General features: G+C 40.6%; 1 protein-coding gene across 3 annotated transcripts in view; it reads right to left on the reverse strand.

The window, feature by feature from the left end:
• The window catches only part of GKAP1 (G kinase anchoring protein 1), a 91,148-nt gene extending 83,580 nt beyond the window's left edge, over positions 1–7,568 (reverse strand). For all 3 annotated transcript variants that reach the window (XM_052644980.1, XM_052644981.1, XM_052644979.1), the window contains exons 1-2: positions 7,446–7,568; positions 6,876–7,010 (exon numbers count right to left, since the gene is read on the reverse strand). The gene's annotated coding sequence lies outside the window, so the exon portion shown is untranslated. The remainder of the gene's footprint in view (positions 1–6,875; positions 7,011–7,445) is intronic.
• Between the last annotated feature and the right edge of the window lie 13,041 nt (positions 7,569–20,609).

The raw sequence follows: 20,609 nt of genomic DNA on the forward strand, positions 1-20,609 counted from the left end.
TCAGCAACTGAACACAACAACAAATTAACACTGGGGTACACATATCTTTTTGAATTAAAGTCTTCTCTGGATAAATGCCCAGGTTGGGATTGCTGGATCATATAGTAGTAACTCTGTTTTTAGTTTTTTAAGGAGCCTCCGTACTGTTCTCCACAGTGGCTGCACCAATTCCTATTCCCACCAACAGCATAAAAGTGTTCTTTTTCTCCACACCTTCTCCAGCATTTATTATCTGTAGATTTTTTTTAGATGACAGTCATTCTGACTGGTGTGAAATGAGACCTCATTGCAGTTTTGGTCTGCATTTCCCTAATAACTAGGCACATCTTTTCATGTGCCTGTAGGCCATCTGTATGTTGTCTTTGAAGAAATGTCCATTTAGGTCTTCTGCCTATTTTCTGATTGGGTTGCCTTTTTGATATCAAGCTGTATTAGCTCTTTATGCATTTTAGAAATTAACCCCTTATTGGTACCTTTCAGCTTTTAAAGAAATTTTTAAACTTATGATATCAAAGGTCCTCTAATAAAAGAATATATATATATAATTGAATCATTTTATTTACACTAGAAACACAACACTATAAATCAACTAGACAATAAAATTTTTTTTAAAAAAGCTATTAGTAATATCTAACCCAAATCCTTTGGCTTTACAGATGAGACAACTGGTACTTAGACTGGTTAAGCCATTCTGCAACTTACTGTCAAGGTCAGGACCAGAAATTAGATTTGCTTACATTCTGAAATTTCTAAGAAGCCTTGTAACTACTAGAAGACTTAAGTACTCTCAGTTCAAAATAAACAGATTTTCTTAATTGTGAAATTCATAAATGTTTTACTTTGAAATGTACTGAATATATAACTGAATAAAACATTAAGTTTAAAAAAACTAAAGGAACACTTCAAGTAACCAGTACTGAGATTAATGAAATGTTAACCTACCATATGGGTCTCCCCAATAGCATCCCCCTAACACCCAACCTGTTCAAAGATAATTTATTATCCTGATTTGTGTGTTATTTATTCCTTTTTCTTTATAGTTTTATCATGTTTGCCTTGAGCCACAGTGCTCACACCTAAACGACTACTGTTATTTCCACAATATCCTACTGCTTACCCAGGACACCCTACTTATTCATTGCAGAAGGAGACTGTTTAAAAGTGTGAATACCAGGAGGTAAGGATCATTAAGGTACGTTTTGAAAGCTAACCACACACTATGGTTATCATGTTTTCACCCCCCAGGAGGAAACAAAAATGACAAGCATATATTCAATGTTCTATCTTAACCTAACAATCCAGAAATTATTTAGAAATTTTTCAGTTTTTTGTTAAAAAAATCAAAAGAAAAGGGAAAATCAAAAGAAGAGCTGATATTTGAAGATGCCATCTAATAGTTACAAAACCGAAGTATTTTTATTATAATATCATGTTAATACCTATTGTTCCTATGCCCAGAAATAAATGAATTAAGATAAAATACCACAACATACAAAGATGACATTACACCAATAAAATTAAGACATATTTTCAGGCTTAACTCTTTCCCACAGACATGAGAATTAAGGCTTTGTAAGTTATTAAAAGGGAGAAAAATACTACAAAATGAAAAGAAATTTTCAGACTCAAAAATATTATAGAAAACATTAATTCTGCTTCCACTGCAACATGCCATGTTAAAATCCTGTTAAGTTTTAGTAGTTCTGACCCACCTTAGGTTCACTAATCCTACACAGTTGTTCTACAACTACTGTATTTAATTTTAACTCTTGCAACTATAAATTGCCTATGATAGCTATTCAAAAATATTCACTGCCCCTCCCTGAAAAAGAATTATGTATCACTCTCATGTTGAATGCAGACATGGCCAATGTGACTTACCAGTGAAATGTAAGCTTTAAAAGCCAGAGCATGGTGAGCCATGTTTTTTCTCTGCTTCTGTTACTGCAGAAGCATATGCTGAGATGAAGTCTCCATCAGTCAAGTCTGATGGAGTCTGAAACTACAGTGAAAAAAAATCTCCTTACTAACTTGTAATGGATATGTAGCTTGAGTAGGAAAGCAACTTTGCTGCTTTAAGCTGCTGAGGTTTTCAGGTTGTCACTGCAATATTATCTAACCTTATCATCACTAATAGCTTACACAAATACACTTCCTCTCCAATTTAGGACTGATACCAAAACTGAATTTCATTTCTGGATTGTCTTGCATGAGTGAAATGTTCACAGACATTCTAAACATCTCTTACAAGCTCACAGAAATTGTTTTTCTTTGAAATGAAAAGAAAAAAGTTTTTGGCCTTGGGAATTTGCAGTTGAGCCACTGAAAAGAGTCAAAGACCTAAAGATTTTATCTAACACACTACATGAGGAAAACACCAATCTACCTGAAACCCAAGAATCACAGTAGTGACTATGTCTTAAATAGTGGACACATGTGACAAGCAACAAATGTTTCCTGAATAAATGAGAAGAAATAATAAAAGTGAAAAGAAAGCATTAGAATACATCGTGTTAACTGAGAAAAGAATCAGTGATAAACACTCAAAATAACTTATTCTGATTAGGCAGCTACCTATGCTACACCTTAGCAACCCATGTGCTTAACTAATGAGTAGATAGAAAGGGGGAAATGTTCACCCGCAATGATCCCTTGTTTGGTCAGGGGCTACAGGTGGGATAAGAGAAGAGTGGTAGCCACCTGTACTAGACTTTATAAAATCGTAAAATTAAAGACAAAAAATAGCTCTACTTAGCAGCTGAGGGAGTAAAGAGACGGGACAACTGGAAGGGCTCATCAACTGTATCATATGTTCTACTTTAAAAACAAAAGTGATAAACAGACAACACATCAACTCCCTCATTAGTCATGAGAGGAATCTATATATCAAAAATGTATATAACATACACTAACCAATACTTCACAAGTGGGAAGAGGGGTGAAATGTAAACTTTAAATGAAAGAAGGAAATAAAAATAATCCCCAGTTTGTAAACATGTTAGTTGTTTGCTAAGTCACTTCAGTCATGTCTGACTCTGTGCGACCCCATAGACAGCAGCCCACCAGGCTCCCCCGTCCCTGGGATCATCCAGGCAAGAACACTGGAGTGGGTTGCCATTTCCTTCTCCAATGCATGAAAGTGAAAAGTGAAAGAGAAGTCGCTCAGTCGTGTCCAACTCTTAGCGACCCCATGGACTGCAGCCCACCAGGCTCCCCTGCCCATGGGATTTTCCAGGCAAAATTACTGGAGTGGGCGCCATGAGATGCATGGGGCTACCCATGATGCCTATCTTCCTTTCTATAGTTTTCATTATTTTCCCAAATAGTCTACAGTGACTTTCTATAAGAAAAAAAAAAATCTCATCTTGAAAAGGGAAAATGGCTATCTATACCCAAATTCAAAAAGGAAAACATAATATAATCAATGCAATATTGATTTTTCTGCCCTGTGTCAAAACTTAGAAAGGGCAACTACACGTCAGAATTAACAATGACATGCCTCAGGTCCCTTATGTTAGCAACTGAGAAGACAAATGACAGAAAGCAATTGTTAAAGACTGTGTTTTTAAGAGAACACTGCCTTCATTAACAAATTTTTCTGAATTTACAAAAAAAAAAAAATCATGTCATATAATCCAGGAACTCATTTGAAACTACTTTTTAAAAATCTTAAAGAGAAAAAGAGACAAATAAGCAGACCACAAAAACATTAGACTTTTAAAGACACTGTTTCAGGGAAAGGGCTAGGGTCAATATTCTTGTGAGGGTAGGGTTAGAGGTCTTGTGTCCTACACGTCTGCATCGCCACCTAAAGTCATATCAAAGAGATACTTAGGTAAACAGACGCAAAAGGAGCTCTTCTCCCTCCACCATTTTCCCGTTCTTTCTCTGTCACATGGTCTTTAAAATCTAGGTAATCAAATGCTCAGATATTTATATACATACACTTACATAACATGGAGATAATTAAGGTACACAAAACAAAAATATAGTACACATGTACTAAGTTACCGACATTGGTCAGTCTATGAATGTAATGGCTGGTGTTCTATGTTAAACAGTTACACATTACTAAAATACTACACAAATCAGTTTTTTGGGTCCAGAAATGTAATATCATTTTCTGTTTATCCCTCTTCCTGTTAAGTTTTCTTTTAAAAATAATGTCAAGGCTAATTTAAGTAGTTGAAGGAAGACAAAAGTTCACAAGATAACTTGAAAACAAATGCACAATAAGTTTACAAATATAAACATGCAGGCAACTCATCACATGAAGTGCAATATTTTATACTTTCTTAATGAACACCATTAGTAAAAACTATTCCTCTATACTTGAAATTGCAATAGTATCAAATGACAGGAAAGTCTCCACTTTATACTCAGTACTAGAAAAAAATTACTTATTATTAATATTAGAACATATGTTAGGATTTTCAAAAGCAACTGTCCTTCCTCACACATTGTATTCCACCAAAACAATTACTTACGACTTCCTTGGTGGCACAGTAGATAAGAATCTGTCTGCCAACGCAGGACACACGGGTTCAATCCCTGGTCTGGGAAGACTGCGCATGCCACATAGCAGCTAAGCCGGCGCACCACAACTGCTGAGCTGGAGCACCTAGAGCCCCTGCTCCACGACAAAAGAAGCCACCACAATGAGAAGCCTGTGAACTGCAACTAGAGAGTAGCCCCCACTCACCAAACCAGAGAAAGCCTGTGCACAACAATGAAGACCTAGCATAGCCAAAAATAAATAAACAACAACAACAAAACTACTTAAAACTTCCTGACCACACATTTAATTTTACTTGTTTATAGCTTTTTGCTATGAATTTTGCCTAAAATGCTCTATATCTCTTCCACTTACAACCTGTATTGGCTTAGCCACAAAGTTTTTTTCTGTGATTTTTCCGTAAGATCTTACAGAAAAACCTAAAGGAACTTTTTGGCCTACCCAGTATTTGTTCCTCAAACTCTTGCTCAGGTGCTAGCATCTCTAAAATGCTTCTTCTAACCTGCCTGTTTAATCGTTTCCTCCTCTGCAATATTTCTGTACTTTATATTCACTTTTATTACTGGATAGATTTAATTAAAATTATGTTTATTGTGCCCAGCTCTTTATAATCCTGATTTCAACACCCTGAAAGGCAAGGGCCTCTTCTTTCCATCCCCAACAAAATCACAGGACCTGGCACACAAAAGATATGTTTATTGAATTTGGTTTTTTAAAAAATATTTACATTCCCCAAGTACACAGGTATCTACACATTCAAAGACCTGCTCTAAAATAGAATGTAGCAAAATGCAAAGTGCACTAGAGATAATCCTCAATTCCCAAAATGCAAATGTGAGTTAATAGTGGTTATTAGCAGTTCAAAGTTGCAAGTGCCATTCTACTAACTCATCATCACAACTAATTTCGTTTAGAAGGTATATTTATTCAGGAAACAGAACTGGTTTTAAAGCATTAATTTAAAAGAACTAGAATACACCAGGAGCTTAAGTAAATACGTTTTTTAAATGAATAGCCTAAACTTCAAGAAGCAGGTTTTATAAATGGCTGAGCCTCTTGGGTTCCTCTACCAAAGTTCTGAGAAAAAGTGCCACTATGATATTATTCTTCTTGACTATGATCATTCTAGGGTCAAGAAAGATGGTAGCAGTAGCCATCCTTCAGTCCAGGGAACCATAATTAGGGCACTTCAAAACTGATATATGTATATGCTCCTCAATCAAGAACAACCAAAGATATACCTTTTTATAAAAACGATAGTGATCTTCCACTAACATAACCAACCAGTAAGCCTGGTGAAAAAAGAAAGGAATACAGTGTGGTCTCATTGAAAAGTAGCTTAGATTTTAAAAAACAAAAGCCATAAAATGAAATGGCACTGAGTATGAGTGACTTAATATCTGGTGAAATTTTTTCATTGTATTTTTTTCATGTTCTGTTCCTCAAATAAGGCAACTACACAGTATCTTTCATTTTGGCGTCTTATAAACTAAGGTTCACAACCAGTAAGTGTCAGGAACATACCCAAACTTTGCTTTCAACGAACTTAATACAAACAGACATTTTTTTCCTTCATAGTTCAACACTGTCTCCCGTCTCTAACCTGCAGCATCTAATTTCTGTGGATTGAAACACCTAAGCAAAAAGTACACGCAGGTACTGAGTGAGGAACTAAGGGATTCTCCCATGAAGAAAGCACACGTATTTTCATTAGTCCCAATGATCTCTTCCTGCTCAACTTCTGAATTCTTCACTCTTTATAGAGTGAAGCCACCTGATTGATGTCTTATAGCTAAGTTTGTTGTTAACAAGTACATCTTCCGTTAATCAGGATCTGACTAATGCGAGCTTATGTGTTATGAACTTGTTGAGAAAAAAAAAATTCTGTATTTCTACAGATTTTTTATATTTTTAATTGCCACGAAGTTTAATATTCGTATAGCTGGCAAGTCGAATTTATTAAACTGACGATTCAGGTTACACTTACAATCACGTTTACTATGTAAAGAAGCAGACAATAATGAAAAGTGTAGAGAATATTTCCGTGGCTGTCCAATAGAGGAAAGACGATTTTTCTCATCACTGCTTTCTAAGGAAAGCCATAGAACTTACTCAGTTGGAGACTCTAGGTAAAGTTAAAAATGAAAAATCTAAAAGAAGTTGGAGAGAAAACACAATTTAATAAGCCATTTACTGTTCAATATCGACCAAGACCCCTAAGTATTAAAGATGACAAAATTTCTGGAAGACTGCTTATTACAAACAGTAACTGAAAAAAAAAAAATTCAAAACTCTTCTCTTTCTTCAATAGCTAGCGGGAGAAGGAGGAGCACTTTATTCAAGAAGTAATTTACTATACCTCATGCATGAACGAAAGCCGAATTTCACCCATAGGCTGTTAACCGATGCTCCCAAACTTACTCTCGCAAAGTACAAACGAGAAAGAAACAGGGCTGGGAGAGACCGAACTCTGGCAAAGAAGCGGTTTCAAAACCTGCAACGGAGAAAAACAGCGAGTCGGGTCGTTGCTCCAGAAATTTCTGAGCGCCTGGCTTCCCGGGAGGGAGAGCGATGCCCGCGGCGAGGAGGGGGCGGCGGCACCTGTCACTCGGCGGCCCCGCGACCGCGGTCGCCCCCTGGCCCGGCCCCCGCGGGGTCTCTGGAGGCGCAGGCACCGCCTGTGCGCCCGGGCCTGGGGTCGGCGCGGGTCTCCCTCCGCCGCCCCCGAGCTGGGCGCCTAGGGCCTTCCTGAGGAGCGGCCCTCCCGCGCACTCTGCCCAGTGGCTCCGGCCAGCGGGGCCCGTCGCCTCAAGCCGAGTCCCCAACTGCCGAGCCGGGGCGCCCGGAGCGGCGCGGCTGGGCCGCCACCTCTGCCTCAGGGGCGCCGGAGCTGACCCCCCGTGAGGCGGCCCGCCCTCCGCGTACTCACCGGGCCTCCCGGGCCGCCGGCCCGGTCCTCCTCTCCCTCCTCCCCCCGCCGCCGCCGCCGCCGCCGCTCCGCGGCTCCCGGGGCGGCCGCACTGGGCGTTGGGACTGCGCTGGGTCAAGTGTCGGGGGCAGGGGCGGGCTCGCACCGAGCACGGGTCGCGCGGCGGCCCCGCGAGCGGGCGCCGAGCACTAACGGGCCCCGGGGCGTCGCGCCGGGCGGACGGCGGCAGGGAGCGCGGCTGCGGGCCGCGGTGAGGGGCGGAGAGAGCGCGGCCGTGAGCCGAGGGCGGGAGGGAAGTCCCGGCTGAGGGGGCGGTGTGAGAGCTGCGGGGCGGGGCAGGGGAGGGGCCTGGCGCGCCCGCCGCCGCGCGCTGGGGTTTGTTTATTTTCTCGGTTGGTTGCGGCGCTGGCGCGTGGGTAGAGGTTCGCCGGTGACGTGAGCGCCCAGAGTTGGGGGAAAGGACCAGAACCACCTGCTGGAGAAGGGGAGCTACGGGGGCCGGGCAGGGTCCAAACGTCTCACGTAGGCGGCGGCGCCGCGGTCTTCTGGGTTACCGGGAAGGGGAGAGCTTGCCCGGAGTGAGTGGGAAGGAGGGAGGTCTCCCGAGAGAATAGGACTCCAGGCCGTTCCCCCGCAGGTCGGCGGCTTCACCTGCATCGCGGAGAACTGAGAGCCCTGCCGTGGAAGGAGGCCCGGGGAACATGGGGGCCCGAATTCCCAGCCTTTCGGGGGCCCGACCTCCGGTCGGTTAAGTAGGGATGGTCCTGCAAACAAGATTAGAATAGAAAGGCTGCATCAGCTCTCTGCAAGGAAAATAACGAACATGGATTAGTTAGTTCTCTGTAGTTATCTCCCTTAGTGTTCCATCAAGTAGTAGGATTCCCGTTGTCCGAGCCAAGTTAAGCGACTTAGCCAAAGTCTCACGTCTAATAAATGGCATAGCAGGAACCCAACTGTCCTGACTTCGTATTCTCTGCTGCTTACCGTTGCACACGTTATCTTCCTAAATCACTTTGATTTCAACTAATAGTAGACGCCCGCATAGGTGAGACGCTGCAGAGTTACAGAGGGAAGTTGAAGATGTTATCCTTGCCTTCAGAATAAGGAATAAAACAGTTATACTAAAAGATAAATCATGATAAGTGCCACGAGAAAAATACAGAGTACTGCAGAATATCAGGGAACTGCTCAGACCTCTCTGGGAATGAGGAAAGAAAGGCAGTAAGGAGGAAAAGGCATTTGGGATTGACCTTGAAGGAGATAGGGATGGTTTTACAACAAGAAGAGATAACATGAGAACATATGTGAAGGTGAATCAGTGAAAGTCATGTTAAGAAAAAGCAAATGGTAACATTCTAGGGCATGTTAAGAAGTGGCAGACAGCCAGGAGAATGGGGCCTGGAATGCTAAGTGTAAGAATTTGTCTTTAAAACATTACTTAGTTTTCGTGGTTTAAAAGATTGGAGGTTTACAACAGGGACCTACTGTGTAGCACATGAAACTCTACTTAATGTTATGTGACAGCCTGGAGGGGAGCGGGGTTTGGGAAAGAGTGGATACATGTACATATATATGGCTGAATCCCTTCCTTGTTCACCTGAAAGTATCACAACATTGTTAATCGGCTATACCCCAATACAAAATAATAAAAGATTGGAGGTTTAAAAGCTTTGCTTTTCTTTCACCTCTCTGTAACTGGATACAGAAATTAGAGGTGGGGAAATGGTCAGATAAACTTGCAATAGGCCAGGTAAAAGGTATTGATAAATCTGGACTAAAAGGTAAAGGCAGGAGAAATTTTAAAAGAGCTTGGCTAAAAGGTAATGTGGAACAGAATCTACAGAATTTGACAATTGATTCATTGGTTTTCCAGTAAGAGGGGATAGCATAACATGAATGAAGGAGGAAGAGAAAAATAAAAGATATTGGAGGGTTTGTGTTTGGAGATAATTATAGAAGATAGAAAAAAGACAATTATCAGTAGGAACAGAAACTACTTTTTGAGAGATCAGTTTAGACTTGGACATTTAAAGTTCTGAAAGGTTGTGGAGTCAGTCAAATAGAAGTAGACAACTAAGAAGTTGGACGTAATTTTTTGAAGTAAGGGAAAGAGGGTTGAACTAGAAGATAGTTTGGAAAGTTCAGCCTAGCAGTGATAACACTGTGAGAGAAGAGAACAAAGGACAGAATCTTGGAGAACATCATCTTTAGAACCTTGTGGTCAATGGCCCAGCAGCACTGGCATCACCAGGAGGTTTGTTGGAAAGGTGGAATCTCAGACCTGCTGAATCGGGTCTTTGATTTAACAAGAACCCCAAGTGATTGTATCACCTTGAAGTTTAAGAAGCACAGACCTAGACGAGAAAAGCCAACAAAGAAAGAAGGGATTTCATCTAGATAGAGAAGTCAACAAAGAAAGAGAGGAGGAAGTGGGAGGAGAACCAGAGTAACACAGAATCACCAAAGCAAGATACATTGGAGTTTCACAGACAGGGTTAGAAAGGAGTGTTGATCCCAACATCCAAAACCACAGAGGTCGAAAAAGCACCAGGAAAGAAGGTATGTTTGAATTTGTGATTAGGTGATGTAGTCATTATGACCATGTTGTTCTCACTGAAAGCTTAGACACCACCCCTTTGGGAACAGCCTGGAAATATAATCCCTCCAGTCTCCACATGTATGGGACATCCTGAAGTAGGCTTGTGGATCTGATAGCGGGACAAAGCAGACATTCTTTTCTAGTTGCTTCTATTTTCTCAGTGAAATAAGAAACAACATCATTTTAGGGGACTGCCATTTGTCCATCACAGTGTATTCTCTCATTCTTCCTGGGCACAGAGACGTTTTTCTCAGACTTTCTTTCAGTTGTGAGTGAAGTGAAGTCGCTCAGTCGTGTCCGACTCTTTGCGACCCCGTGGACTCCTCCGTCCATGGGGTTCTCCAGGCAAGAATACTGGAGTAGGTTGCCATTTCCTTCTTTCAGTTGGGTATGGTCAAATGTGAAGTTATTGCTACTGGAATGTGAGCAGAGATGATGTGGGCTACTTCCAGGCCACTATGCCTCCTTCATTCGTTTTTCCTTCCTGCCAGCTAGATTATGCAGATGACTACAAGACCCTGGGATTGGCAGACAGTAAGAAAGAAGGTGTCGAGATGAAGAAGAAGGGAATTGAGAGAAGCATGGTAAGGTTTCAGGCACTACTAAGGGCCCACATGAATTTGTAATGAGATCAGTCAGTATAGTGAGGGCTTCCCAGGTGACTTAGACAGTAAAGAATCTGCCTATGGTGCAGGAGACCCAGGGTTGATCCCTGGGTCAGGAAGATACCCTGGAGAAGGGAATGGCTACCAATCCAGTATTCTTGCCTGGAGAATTCCATGGACAGAGGAGCCTGGTGGGCTACAGTCATGAAATATGTCAGTATGATTGCACATTTTTCTCCAGCCAGATTTGGTTGCTCATGTGCAGGCACTGAGTAGGCAGTCTGATTAACCAGGCCTGAGATTTGGTCAGGCAAGTATGATGGGGAGAAATGGGCAAAGGGTAGTTGAAGGTAGATGCAAAGGAGCCATTCCGATTTCAGACATGGTAAGAAGGAAGGATTTGAGACAGAAAGGTGGAGAACTGAGAGCCATGGGGAACTGTGAAAAGGTGGGAGAGTGAGTGGAATGTGTTGAATAATTGCTGGAGTTTAGGTACCTTAGAGAACGACCTGAAAAAAAGAAGAGATGGGTTGGAGAGTAGCTGGCTTGAAATTAAAATTAGAAGTAATGACAAGGTATAGGGAATGACCATAAGAGTGGGTACCTGAGATGCAGAGGGCAAAGATCATTCCAAGAGAGGTCAAGGAATTGAGAGGCAGTAAGGATCTGAAAGATATACCTTGTCCTAAAATCTACAAAGAATGAAGAGCTGAATTCTTTGAGTTAGGGTGTTCAAGGCCATCAGTGCTTTAAGATATTAAACTCTGGCAGTTATGTTTCATTTACCCAAGTGTTTTAGTGTTGTGTTACTAATGTGGGATTTGTAATTGCTTCTCTTTGACCCCTTAGATTACAGACGGTAACTGCTTTCTTTAAGAGGAAAGGCCCATCTGTCTGTATTATAAAACAAACACATGCCAGGATTCCCAGTTTAAATGACTCCGCTTTAGAATTTGTCATAAATTACTCTCTTCTACCTCCAACATGTATCTTCAAATAGACACTTCAAAAGTGATGCTAGCCTTGCCACAACAAATAATATGCTGTAAATACTCAACGTCTGTGAGAAAAACCTCAGCTATAGCTTAAGTTACCAATAAGTATGGATTGACTAGAGACCTGACAAGTTGAAAATAAGATTTCCTGTAGTTTAGACATGATGCACCACATTGTATAGCGTAGGTGCACTGGAGTCAGACTGCTAGGTGTTGAATCACAGAATCCATCTCAGGGTTATTGTGAAGATAAATATATATATATATATATATATATATATATATATATATACACACACACACACACATATAAAATACAAATAAGCATTTAAAAGATGGTTTAGGGATTTCCCTGGTGGTCTAGTGGTTAAGACTCCATGCTTCTAATGCAGGGGGCACAGATGTGACCCCTGATTAGGGAACTAGGATCCTGCATGCTGTACAGCACAGCCAAAACTTTTTTTAAAAAAGGACCATTTAGCACATATTAAGCATTCAATAAAATTTAGGTGTATTATTATACTTATATCTAAGTTTTATAGAACTGCCTATAGTCATACTGAAATACCAGACCACCTGACCTGCCTCTTGAGAAATCTGTATGCAGGTCAGGAAGCAACAGTTAGAACTGGACATGGAATGACAGACTGGTTCCAAATAGGAACAGGAGTACATCAAGGCTGTATATTGTCACCCTGCTTATTTAACTTCTATGCAGAGTACATCATGAGAAACGCTGGACTGGAAGAAACACAAGCTGGAATCAAGATTGCCAGGAGAAATCTCAATAACCTCAGATATGCAGATGACACCACCCTTATGGCAGAAAGTGAAGAGGAACTAAAAAGCCTCTTGATGAAAGTGAAAGAGGAGAGTGAAAAAGTTGGCTTAAAGCTCAACATTCAGAAAACTAAGATCATGGCATCTGGTCCCATCACTTCATGGGAAATAGATGGAGAAACAATGGAAACAGGCTCCAAAATCACTGCAGATGGTGACTGCAGCCATGAAATTAAAAGATGCTTACTCCTTGGAAGAAAAGTTATGACCAACCTAGATAGCATATTCAAAAGCAGAGACATTACTTTGCCGACTAAGGTCCGTCTAGTCAAGGCTATGGTTTTTCCTGTGGTCATGTATGGATGTGAGAGTTCGACTGTGAAGAAAGTTGAGCACCAAAGAATTGATGCTTTTGAACTGTGGTGTTGGAGAAGACTCTTGAGAGTCCCTTGGACTGCAAGTAGATCCAACCAGTCCATTCTGAAGGAGATCAGCCCTGGGATTTCTTTCGAAGGGATGATGCTAAAGCTGAAACTCCAGTACTTTGGCCACCTCATGTGAAGAGTTGACTCTGATGCTGGGAGGGATTGGGGGCAGGAGGAGAAGGGGACGACAGAGGATGAGATGGCTGAATGGCATCACTGACTCAATGGACGTGAGTCTGAGTGAACTCCGGGAGTTGGTGATGGACAGGGAGGCCTGGCGTGCTGCAATTCATGGGGTCACCAAGAGTCGGACACGACTGAGCGACTGAACTGAACTGATAGTCATACTTGGACTTTTCTTACTGAGAAAAGATGTTCATTACATCTATGATGTTAATGGTAAGGAGACTTCCAATTAAACGTGGTTCATTATCACACATTTTTCTTTTCTCATTAAAATGAAAGAGAAGGGTTTTTTTTTTTAAAAAAGGTATAAACCCATAAAGACATAGCAAACAGGAAAAGAGATCCCTGCTGAAGAAGGATGTCAACAAACTTAGGAACATAGAAAGAGAGAGATGAGTGATAACTAGTTTACCCAAACTGAGAAATTCAGTACCTAAGCTTTTGGGAGGGGTTTGAGCCAGCCAGGGTGAACCTTTTCACATCCCAGACCCTGGAAAGGCTCTGAAACTAGAGCTGCCCCCACCTCTGAAAGCAGTAGACCGGGCCTGAAAATGAGAATGTATTATGAAAGTTTTGTATTATGTATTATTGTGAAGAACAGTGGGATCCTTCTTACCCCCAGTCCCCATCTCCACTCCCTGCTGTCTCAACTCTGCATTCAGGAAGTTTGCTTTCTGGAAGGTTTGACTCAGAGCTCCTCTGGATACCAGGCAGAGCTGAGGGCAGGGGTGACTCACTCCTTAGAAAAGCAGAATTAAATGAAGTTGTGCATATTGAATTAGGAGACATATTCCCATCACCCTACCCCCACCAGTTTCTTTTCCAAATTCAGATTCGTGCTGTGATCCTGTCAGGGAATCAGAAGATTCCTCTGGGTGGAAAACCAACAGGACATAAGAAAAGGCACACAAATATTGATAATTGAGAATGGAGAATGTGGCTCTTCACCTCTTTACAGTGAAGCCCGACAGCAGACAAATCCTAGTCCCACCTGAAAAGACTGTCATCAACTTTTAATCATCTCGTTCTTAAACGAGATGGGTGGAGTCAAGGATCTCCAGCTATTTGAAGACACCTCTTTACATGAAAGAGCCTGAAATGAACAAACAGGAGAAAGAAAGAAAAATAGAAAAAGGCAGAGAGAGAGGCAGAGAAAAAAGGAAAGAAGAAAAAAGAAAAGAAAGGAAATAGAACCAATGCAGGGAGCAGGAAAAGATGTCAAAGCAAAAATATCCCTTGCGTGTGCTCAGGAATCTACTAGAGAGAGGTGTGTGCCAAGTTGGTTTGGTCATGTCCCACTCTTTGTGACCCTATGGACTGTACTCCTCTGTCCATGGGATTCTCCAGGCAAGAATATTGGAATGGGTTGCCTTGCCCTCCTCTAAGGGATGTTCCCAGCACAAGGATCAAACCCACATCTCTTATGTCCCCTGCAGTGGCTGTAGGGTTCTTTACCACTGGCACCACCTGGGAAGCCTGACAGAGAGGTACCTCATCATAATAAGGGTATAAACCAAGAAAACCTACCTGGTTTTCCTCTGAACCAGGAGCACCAACAAAGGAGAAAGTAGGGAGAATCCCTGAGATAAAGGTGAAGGGAAGTTTGAGGATGACAACTGTGGAGCCAACCTGGAGCGCCAACCATCTGCTCTGACACAGAGAATGGAGGGCTCCAGGAGGGATGTCTCCAAGAGAAAAAAACAAAGCAGTGGCAACCGAAACCCCCTACACAACATGATCAGTTTCCTAATGGGTTTGAACCTTATGTTTCACAGCTCTGGTGGAACATAGATGAAATGGTGATACATCTAGAGAAAACTAAGCAACCCAAGAAAGAAGGGACTATAAATTCCAGGGAAAATAAAACAAGTGTGGTGGACTGTATGACTGTTTGAAAATATCTAATGTTACTTCCCTGGAGGAGAATTATACTTCCCTGCCCACTGATGTCAGACCTGGCAGTGTGAATCATGGTGGCTAAGGAAATAGGGTCACAGGTGAATGTGTCACTTCTGGGCAGAAGCATTGGAGCCCCATCGTTAGGCCTGCCACAAGGTAGACGCTTGTTAGAGGCTGTCTCTGGCAGTCAGAGTCCCAGGTGCTAACACTCTAGCGTGAACTGCAGCTGGCCTGCTGCTGACATGCAGGGTACATGAGAAGTTACCCTTTACTGTTGTAGGCCACCGAGGTTTTTGTGGTAATTTGTTAATGCAGCATAACTAACCTCTCTTGACTGACAGAACATGGGATGTGGTGGACAATGTATAAAAAGGGGTTAAAATATATACAGTAAACACTGAGCAATATATGTAAATGGGGAAATTAGGAAATGGCATAAAATGGCTAAAACGGAACAACTAAGACATGGCGGTAGAAGGATGCTCTTTAGAAACATGGAGTTAAATAGCAGGACAGCCGTCTCCTTTGGGAAGTGGGCATCAGAGTGATGGCCAATGAAACAGGGCCTTCTGTTTCTTGTATGAACCTTGTAATTATATGACTCAAACCATATCACTATCACATTGAAAAAATTAAAATTACATTTCTTTAAGAAAAAATTAATGCCAAGCGAGAAGAGGGAAAGGTTGTCATTTTATTGTTTTTTATTCAGCTAGTTTAATTGTTTGATCAAGAATCATCCCACAGTAACATTAAGATTGTGAGTAGAACTACTCCTGATTAATACTTTTAAAAAATACCTTTTCCAGGAGAATTAAATAAATCAAAGCACTAACGGCTAAACTTTCTCATTCCACCTTCACACTACCCGCTACAAAACTGAAATGTTAATATGGCTTTGATAGTATTTTGACTCAGCTACCTTTTTCCCTTGCCCTTACTGTGGTGTTATTTATAGTGTACTATTTATATGAAGTCAAATGTCACTAACTTGAAAAATGACCTACATGAATATGGAATTGTGTCATGAAAGGCTATTTTATACTTCACATATAATTTTTAAAATACCCTCTCTCATACTAGACCCCCCAAAAAAAGTATTTTCCTCAGGAGCTTTGCTTGAAATCAATGTAATATATAAATATAGACATAAATATCACCTATTAGTTATTTGCAAATAATTAGTTCTACACTCACTGCGGATGGTGATTGCAGCCATGAAATTAAAAGACACTTGCTCCTTGGAGGGAAAGTTATGACCAACCTAGACAGCATATTAAAAAGCAGAGACATTACTTTGCCAACAAAGGTCGTCTAGTCAAGGCTATGGTTTTTCCAGTAGTCATGGATGGATGTGAAAGTTGGACTATAAAGAAAGCTGAGTGCCAAGGAATTGATGCTTTTGAACTATGGTGTTGGAGAAGACTCTTGAGAGTGCCTTGGACTGCAAGGAGATCCAACCAGTCCATCCTAAAGGAGATCAGTCCTAGGTGTTCATTGGAGGGACTGATGTTGAAGCTGAAACTCCAATACTTTGGCCACCTGATGTGGAGAGCTGACTCATTGGAAAAGACCCTGATGCTGGGAAAATTTGAGGGCAGGAGGAGAAGGGGACGACAGAGGATGAGATGGTTGGATGGCATCACCAACACAATGGACATGGGTTTGAGTGGACTCCGGGAGTTGGTGATGGACAGGGAGGCCTGGCATGCTGCGGTTCATGGAGTCACAAAGAGTGGGACATGACTAAGTGACTGAATTGAACTAAATGGGTTTTAAACTCTCTTCTGCTATTTTGTACATCATCTGTACTGTGTCTAAAGAAAAAAGATTTGGGGCAGCAAATTAAACCAGTCCAATTGCTGTGTAAATTGCACAAAATAAATGCAACAGGCTTTCCATAGCCTTTCAGTTCTTTGGTATGGTCCTTTAGTGATCTCAGCCACCTTCCTATCCTCAGCTCCAGCCATCTCTTACATCCAGTGCCAAATTCAGCCACTCAGCAGACCCTTATTTGGAGTCTCCAATATACTAGGACAATTACTTATCTGCTTACAGTTCCCTGAGTATACGATCATGTCTTAGCCTTTGCAATAAGGTTTCTTGGTCTAAAATGCTATTCCTCTTGTTCTTATACCTTCTAAAAGCCAACTTGTCCACACACAACAGGCACCTTCTTAGGGTCGCCTTCCCTCACCCCTGAAAGTTAAAAGCACTTTGTCCATATTCCCATTGTGCCCTCTCTCTATATTTTTTACCAGAGCTATTATATTCTCCTTTAGATTGTGAGCCCCATTAAAATAGAAACTTGGCCTTTAACTCACTTGTATGTTACTACAGTGTCATGCTCCTTTACACATTCAAATGGTCAAAATATTACTGTCTTTACTCAGCAGACTATGTGCTCCTTGGTGGATGGATTTGTGATTTATCAAACTATGTTTTCTATGGGCTTCCCCAGTGGCTCAGTGGTTAAAGAATCTGCTTGCAATGCAGGAGACACAGGAGACTCAGGTTTGATCCTTGAGTTTTCTTTATCATTTAGGACTTAGCATAAGACCTAGAACATAGAAATCAGTTGAATAAATTAGCTTTCTCTGCATCACCCTTAATCTTTACAATATACAGCACTGAGGATACAGAATGTAACCTCATGATGCAGAGAGACAAGGTGCTGAGGATCGTTCCTTTGGTGTTTTACTTAAATAGAAAAAATACATGTGAAAGAACTGAGATTACAGACAGCAAATGCCAAATTACCTGCCTGTGCTCTTTGCTGTTACCACTCACTCCTCACCTAGCAGTAAGAAAAACGGAAGTAATACTTGAAGGAATAATCTTAAAATAATCAGCTAAAAAGTTATCATCAACAACAATAACAAGTTGGATTTCTGCTCATTAAGTCAGTTTATGGGTGAACATTACCTAAGTTCCTTGATTCATGTGTTTCTAACCCACATTTACTATTCGCCACAAAGTGTGATCAATATAGAAAAATTAGTCATATTTCTACACACCATCAATGAAAACTCTGAAACTGAAATAAAGAAAACAAGCTCACTTACAATAACATCAAAAAGAATAAAATATTTAGGAATAAATTTAGCCAAAGAAGGGTAAGACTTACACACTGAAAACTACAAAACATGGTTGAAAGACACTGAAGAAGACCTAAATAAATGAAAGATAGACCATGTTTATGGATTGGAAAACTTGTTAAGATCTCAATACTCTCCACATACGGCAACTAATTCAATGTACTTCCTATCAAAATTACAACAGGCCTTTTTTTGCAGAAATGGATAAGCTGTCCCTAAATTTATGTTCAAACTCAAGGGGGACCCCCTCCCCCGGTAGCCAAAACAGTATTGAAAAAGAACAAAGCTGGTAGGCTGACACTTCCCAAGTTCAAAATTTACTGCAAAGCTACAGTAAACAAGTGTGGTCTTGGCATAAGGACACAAACCAATGGAATAGAATCAAGAGTCCATAAACAAACTCAAACCTCTATGGTCAACTGGTTTTTAACAAGGGTGTTAAGATAACTCAATAAATTAAAGATAGTTTTTTTCAATAAACGGTGCTGAGATAACTTGATATCCACATGCAAAAGAATGAAGTTGGACCTGTACCTCACACCATGTACAAAAATTAATTCAAAATGGACCCAAGACATAAAGGTAATAACTAAAACAATAAAACTCTTAGAAGGAAAGATGGGTATAAATCTGTGTGATATTGAATTAGGCAGTGGTTTCCTAGATACGATAACTAAAGCACAAACCACCAAAAGAAGAAAATAAATAGAATTTCATCAAAAGAAAAAGCTTCAGCAATGCAAAGGACACCATCAAGGAAGTAAAAAGGCAACACAGAATTGGAGAAAATATTTTCAAGTCATGTATGTAATAAGGGACTTATATCTGGAATATATAAAGAGCTCTTACAACACTGAAAACACAGCTCAATTTTAAATGGGCAAAGGGTTTGAATAGACATTTCTCCAAAGAACATAAATAAATGTCCAATAGACACATGAAAAAAAATCATCATTCATTAGAAAAATGTAACTCAAAACCACAGTGAGATACCACTTCACATTCACTAGGATGGCTAAAATAAGAAGACAGACAATAACAAGTGTTGTTGGAAATGGAAATAACTGGAACCCACTGTAACTGCTGGTGGGAATGTAAAATGGTGCAGTGGCTGTGGAAAATGGTTTTTCAGTCTCTTCGAAAGGTAAACATAGAATTACCACGTGAATCAGAAATTCCATTCTTAAGCATATAACCAAGAGAACTGAAAACATACTCACATAAAAACTTGTACACAGATGTTTATAGCATTCCATAGCATAGTTATTCATAACAGCAAAAAGAAACATTACAAATGTCCATCGACACATGAATGGCTAAACATAGTTGTGATATATCCACACGATGGATTATTACTCAGTCACAAAAAAGAATGAAATACTGTTTTAGGCTACATGAATGAATCTTGAAAACAACCTAAGGAAAGAAGTCATATGCTAAAGGATACATGAAATGTCAAAAATAGGCAATTCCACAGAGAGAAAGAGGTTAGTGGTTGCCAGGGGATGGTGGTTGTTCAGTCGCTCATTCGTCTCTGACTCTCTGCGACCCATGAACTGCAGCACATCAAGCTTCCCTATCCTTCACTGTCTCCCTGAGTTTGCTCAAACTCATGTCCGTTTAGTCAGTGATGCCATCCAACCATCTCATCCTCTGTCACCCCCTTCTCCTGCCCTCAATCTTTCCCCCATCAGGATGGGGAAAAACGGAGATTAGAGCTGACTGCTAACAGAGACACTTTCTTTTGGGCATGATGAAAATGTTCTGGAATTAATAAGGATGCACAACATAGTGAACATACTAAAAATTACTTAATTATGTACTTTAAGATAGTAAATTTTATGTTACATAAATTACATTTCTGTTTTTAAATTAAGTGAAATATGATCCTGCACTTTAAGATAGTAAGTTCTATGTTACATAAATTACATCTCCATTTTAAAATTTGTAAGTGAAATGTGATCCTGAATTTGAAATAAGTCCTAAGCAATTGTAGAGATCAAACAAATAGATCTAGAACAGTTTCCTGTTTATGAAAGGACAAAATGGCTCAGCAAAATTAGTTAGTGCTCTTCTCCTCCCATAAAAACTGGCTAGATGTGATTTTTGTTCAGATGCAGTTTATGATACCTGCCCCTTTTGAGCATGCATGAATTAGGTCAATTGAAAAGCAACCTTTAAGTCAGTGAGCTTACATCTAGTTTTCACAACTTTGTGTGTGTTTCCCTAACTCAGAAACAATTTCCATACTAAAAAAAAATCATTCTTGATAATCTGTTCCCTTACTCTGCATTATTCCTCCACAGAATGTTATCACCAGAATGTAACTACGTTGAGTGATAGAGCTTTTAGTTCCCAGTTCTATCCTCAGTAATAAAAGGTTAATAGAAAACATATAGCAGGGAAAATGCTTATAAATTAAATATCTATAGAAAATTTCCCTCTGTTGTCTGTAGATGCTTTTGTGATGTTTTCAGAATTTATGAGTCCCTTTATCAGCTCACCCACCCTTTGAGATAGGCATAGATTCTTCCCCAACAAGAGAACCAAATCCTGGGGTACTGGCCTGGTTCTGAA

Source organism: Budorcas taxicolor, chromosome 8, assembly GCF_023091745.1.
Source record: "Budorcas taxicolor isolate Tak-1 chromosome 8, Takin1.1, whole genome shotgun sequence".
NCBI classification, from domain to species: domain Eukaryota; kingdom Metazoa; phylum Chordata; class Mammalia; order Artiodactyla; family Bovidae; genus Budorcas; species Budorcas taxicolor.